This window comes from Corylus avellana, chromosome ca1, assembly GCF_901000735.1.
Source record: "Corylus avellana chromosome ca1, CavTom2PMs-1.0".
In the NCBI taxonomy this organism is placed as follows: Eukaryota; Viridiplantae; Streptophyta; class Magnoliopsida; order Fagales; family Betulaceae; genus Corylus; species Corylus avellana.
The window spans coordinates 8,168,455-8,174,454 of NC_081541.1; the positions used below are offsets into that span (position 1 = coordinate 8,168,455).

The 6,000-nt window shown below is 38.0% G+C and overlaps 1 pseudogene; it reads left to right on the forward strand.

The window, feature by feature from the left end:
- The first annotated feature begins 333 nt into the window (after positions 1-333).
- Positions 334-5,994, forward strand: LOC132190494 (histone-lysine N-methyltransferase, H3 lysine-9 specific SUVH6-like; annotated as a pseudogene).
- The last annotated feature ends 6 nt before the right edge of the window (positions 5,995-6,000 follow it).

Sequence of the window (6,000 nt, forward strand, 5' to 3'; positions counted from 1 at the left end):
ATTTTTCCAAACAAAAATAAATAACTTTCAAAAGATATAAACAAACATTCCCACCTTTTCTGCCATCATAATCTTCAATAATTCTGAAGATATTATACAATGTATAATTTCCCTTTTTTTTTTTTTTTTTTTTTGAGTGAATAATTTCTTAAATACTAACTAACCATTGATTTCAAATTAAATAGTGAAATTTCACCATATTTATTCCTCATTTTTATTAATACAATATTCATTATATTTAAAAATAATAATAAATACCGATATAGAAAAACCATTTAAAAACATATTAAATTTTTGACTGAAATGGACAGAGGGGTACTGCAATGCCTGTTTCTCTGCCTGTACAAAACGGTATCGATTTAGAACCTGGAAACACTTTAACGGCGTCGTTTTGCATATACAGAACAACGATCTCACCCTTAAATCTCATTCTGATTATTTTTCTCGGTTCAAGGTTCCTTGCCTTCCCCTTTCTGTGGTTAAAGAAAACCTAATTTTGCTCAGTTCATGCGAGCACTTCGGATTGCAGTTTAAATCTCCAACATTTTTCATCGGGTTCCAATCATTACGAGCTGTTGATTACTCTGAAAATCACTGGTCAACTATACGTCCATGGTTCGTCTTCTTTCCTCTTCTTGATTTTTCCCGATTGGTATGTCTGTGGGACACTAATCTCTTAAAAGCTTTTATTGCATGGAGACTTTCAGGTTTTTTTTTTTTAAAAAAAAATAAAAATTAATAGCAGTAATTTTACTTCAAATTTGATGCGAATTTAAGGATTAATCTCCATTTCTGTTTTCTCTTAATATGCTGAAAATTTGGTGTACGGTTCTTAAACAGTTAATACTCCAAGCATTAAGTTCCTCACCGAGTTTTGGCTGAATACAAACAGTTATATCTTTCATATATGTTTTGATTATTTGAAAATTGTTGGGAAGGAGGATAATTAAGTTTCTGAATGTTGGTAGATTTTTCATTTTTTGGATCTGGGGACACAATGTTTTAATGAAATCCTGAATGTTATTTTTGTTTTAATTTTCTCTGCGGTTTGGTAAGTCACTAGAAGAAGGGAAGGGTTATTTTGCCGGTGGAACTTTGGTTTAATTTTGTAAGCAGTGTTATATGTTCTGGATGGGGGTTTCTTTTCTTTTTAAATTCCTGTGTGTTTAGTGTTTTGGTATGACCTGAGAAACCAAAATATAAGAGTTCGAGTTCTCCTTTGTTTTCTGGTTGTCTTGTCTACAAGCAAAATGTCATATTCATTTGTTGTTTAATCTTTGGAATTAGTATGCTTTACTGATACTTATTTGGTTTCTGGATTGCTTTAGAGTGCTGTTTTGATTTGTTTTGGAAGTTCGAATGGGGGTTATGGACAATAAGCTGCATTCAGAGTCTCTTAGAAAAGTTACATCAGTAAACGCTAGTCATTCTGAAGGAAGATTGAGAAAATCGGCAATGGAGAACAGTGATTGTTCTTTTCGTACTAGTCCACCAAAGTATAAGAGGCGCAAAGTTTATGCGGTTCGTGACTTTCCACCATTTCCTCCACAAATCCAGTCTACGGATATGCTTGAGCGAAAAAATGTTTCGACATCAAAGGAAGAAGTGGTCGTTTCATCTGATAAGGTGAGTGGACTTGAATCTGTGAATGCTGAACCTGTAAAAATGCAGTCACCAGCTTTGGAAGCTTTGAACAATGCAGGGTTGAGTGAACATGTAAATGGTTTAGAGTGCAAAGTTTTTGCTACTGGGGAATTTCCACCAGAATGTGGACCATTTGTTCCACGAATCCAGTCTACAGAGATGCTTGAGGAAAAAAATGTTTTGAAATCAAAGGAAAAAGAAGTGGTCGTTTCATCTGATCAGGTGAGTGGACTTGAATCTGTGAATGCTGAACCTGTAAAAATGCAGTCACCAGTTTTGGAAGCTTTGAACAATGCAGAGTTGAGTGAACCTGTAAAGGGTTTAGAGAGCAAAGTTTCTGCTGTTGGTGACATTCCACCAAGATGTGGACCATTTGCTCCACGAATCCAGTCTACAGAGATGCTGGAGGGAAAAAATGTTTTGACATCAAAGGAAGAAAAAGTGGTTTTTTCATCTGATGAGGTGAATGGACTTGAATCTGTGAATGCTGAACCTGTAAAAATGCAGTCTCCAGCTTTGGAAGCTTTGAACAATGCAGGGTTGAGTGAACCTGTAAATGGTGTAGAAGATGCAGCCTGTGATTTGTCAAAGGATTTACATTTGGTGGGTGCTTCCGCTTCAAAGGAAGAGATGTTTTTGCCAAGTGGTTCTAAATGCTGCTCATCCTCTGGTGCTCCCAGTGTTGTTCCCAATGGCAATGGTTTGAGGAAGACTATGGCTAAAAAGTATCCTCCACGAAGAAAAGTTTCAGCCATCCGAGACTTCCCTCCCTTGTGTTTAAGGAACGCCCCAAATCTTAGTAAGGTAGGGAGTGTGAAAGTGCTTACTTCTCCTAAGAATAGGAGTTTGGGTCAAGAGAAGTCTGATATGGGTGACAGGCCATTGGAAGACACTGAAAAAGCTGACTTGAAGCGAATGGGAGAGGATGTTCAAAATACAGATGCACAGAAGAGCAAATTTCAGGGGATTGTTTCTGTGATAAATGGAGACAAAGTTGGAGCTGAATCTGATGGGCATGCTACTAAAAAAATCAGGAACCAAGATGGATTTGAAAGGTCTTCTGAGATTAAGGTGTACCAGGAGCCTGTGTTGGACAGGGTCGTGGTTCTGGGTCTGATGGCTGCTCCAAATTGTCCTTGGAGGCGTGGGAAAGGGGCCTATAAACCATACCCAACTGGCATTGCAAGTGAAGGTAAAGAAAAGAAATATCGTTTTCTAGAGCTTGGAAAACATAAATCTGCTGTCAGGACAAAGGATGAAGCAAAAGTTTTTGGAGTAAAGCCTAAAAAAGAGAACTAATCTATTTCAAGAAACACTGCTAATCAAGGTATGAGTCAAATTGTTGTTGTTAGGGACAAGGAGGATTCTCCTAAGAATGATGATGAATATTTAGACTTTCACATGCCTCCAGAACCATGTAGTTTTGGTGTAAACCTTCCACCCATTGGAATGAGTATAAGTGGTCAAAGTCACAACAGTGATGCAATTACCAGAAACAAAGTGAGGGAGACACTGCGGCTGTTCCAAGCTGTCTGTAGGAAGCTTTTACAGGAAGAAGAAGCAAAGTCAAAGGAACGAAGAAAACCTAATAGGAGGGTTGATAAAAAACAATCAAAGATTCTCAAGAAGAAAGGTAAAGATGTTAACACTGGTGAAAAAATCTTGGGTTCTGTCCCAGGAGTTGAAGTTGGTGATGAGTTTCATTACAGGATGGAGCTTAATATTATTGGCCTTCATCCCCCAAGTCAGGCTTTAATAGATTTTATGAAGCATGATGGGGAGATCCTTGCAATTAGCATTGTGTCGTCTGGGGGCTATTTTGATGATTTGGATAATTCAGATTGCTTGACATATACGGGCCAGGGAGGAAATGTGATGAATACTGATAAAGAACCCAAAGATCAGAAACTTGAACGGGGAAACCTTGCTTTGAAGAATAGCATGCATAAAAGGAATCCTGGTAGGGTGATCCGTGGCTCTGAGTCCTCAAATGGAAAAGCATATATCTATGATGGGCTATATCAGGTGGAGAAATGTTGGCAGGATTTGGGGCCACGTGGTAAGCTGGTTTTCAAGTTTCAGTTGCACAGAATTCCAGATCAACCAGAGCTTGCTTGGAAAGAAGTCAAAAAGTCCAAGAAATTCAAAGTAAGGGAGGGTCTCTGTGTGGATGATATCTCACAAGGGAAGGAGTCGACTCCCATTTGTGTTGTGAACACCATAGATGATGAGAAACCTGCACCATTTAAATACATTACCAGCATGATATATCCTCATTGGTGCCACCCTCTCCCTCCTAAGGGTTGTAACTGTATTAATGGATGCTCAGATTCTGAGAAATGTTCCTGTGCAGTCAAGAACGGAGGAGAAATCCCATTTAACTATAATGGGGCTATAGTTGAAGCAAAGCCCCTCGTCTATGAGTGTGGTCCTTCTTGCAAGTGCCCTTCTACTTGCCATAATAGAGTCAGCCAGCATGGTATCAAATTTCAGCTTGAAATTTTTAAAACCAAATCTAGGGGATGGGGTGTGAGATCCCTTAATTCGATTCCTTCAGGAAGTTTTATTTGTGAGTATATAGGAGAGCTCCTTGAAGATAAGGAGGCTGAACGAAGAACCGGTAATGATGAGTATTTGTTTGATATTGGGAATGACTACAATGACAATTCTCTTTGGGATGGACTCTCGTCCCTTATGCCTGATGTGCATCCAACTTCCTGTGAAGTTGTGGAGGATGGTGGCTTCACTATTGATGCGGCAGAGTATGGCAATGTGGGGAGATTCATCAACCACAGTTGTTCTCCCAATTTGTATGCGCAAAATGTCCTATACGATTATGAGGACAAAAGAATTCCTCACATAATGCTTTTTGCCGCTGAAAACATTCCTCCTTTGCAAGAGCTGACTTACCATTACAATTACATGATAGATCAGGTTCGTGATTCAAATGGCAATATAAAAAAGAAGAGTTGCTTTTGTGGTTCTGTAGAGTGCACCGGCAGGATGTATTGATGCAGAGTAAGAAGATAAGGTCTGATTTAAGGTGAAGAGGTAATTTTATTGCTTTTATATTTGTAAAATATGTAATGTTTTTATTGTTATTTCTATTCTTGCTCAAATTCTCGTGTAGATACAAACACGCCATTTATATGTAGATACAAACACACCATTTATATGTAGATACCAACGCACCATTTATATTTAGATACGAACGCACCATTTAAGTATGAAGTTCAAAATTGAGTCTCAAATTTGAAGGTTTTCCTACCTCTCCAGTTCTTCTCTCTCACCCATTTGGCAATGTTCTCATATTGGGAACATTGTTTTGCCACTGTTTACCACTTACGAGCTGTATCCCCCCCTTCACTTGTATTGAATTGTTAAATAAGAGGAAACTTCCAAAAAGGCTAATGGTGATCCCGTATATATGCTTATGCAGTACTGCATAAGCACCTGCACTTCTTTGAGGATTTGGGATAACTCCTTTCTTTTCATTGTATTGCTTTCTCATCCATCTTGTGGGATTTGTTTAAACCCAGGAATTGATTTATTAAGTTACCTTCTATATCTGCTTCCATTTAGGTATCACTTTGCAATAATTCTAGCAAGTTACTTGATAGATATTTATTATCAATCTTGGCTTCAGAATTTTTCCACTAGTTAAGAGGTATAATTAAAGTCAGTTTCATATGTGTTGTTATTGCCTTTTGCAATAATTTATTGTTATCATTGTTACTTGGATGGTGCCTTTAGGATGTATATTGCAATGGATAATCTGCATAATTGAGATGGCAAATATTCTCTTTTGAGCTGGTTCTATATGTGTAAGAAAAGTGGTGAAACAGTGGAGCATTTGCTACTTCATTGTCGTTGCTTGTGATCTCGTCTTTAGTTGTCTCCATCACAAGTGTCCATTTGGGTTATGCCCAAGTCCATGGTTGACTTGTTGGCTTCAGGGGATCGTAAATTTGGTGGAGGGGAGGGGTTTTGTTGCTTGGAGAGTTATTGCATCTTCTCTGATGTGGTGTGTATGGTTGGAGAGAATTAAGATGGCGTTTGAAGGCAAAGAGAGGTCAGTGGGACAGATTAAATCGGGATTTCTCAGGATGTTGTTTCAGTGGGATTTGGTGCAACTGTCTTTTGGTTTTTCAGGCCCTTTTGTAGACTTTTCAATTCTGAGCTGCAATTTCTCTTTTATTTTTTTCTTATTTATTGGGTTTACCTTTTTGGTACGTCATTTCCAGCTACATAGACTGCATCCCCTTACTCTTAATCAGTCATTATGACTTCTATATTTCATTTTTTTGATAAGTCATTTTTATATCTATGCTTGAAGGACTTGTCAAATCCAGTAAA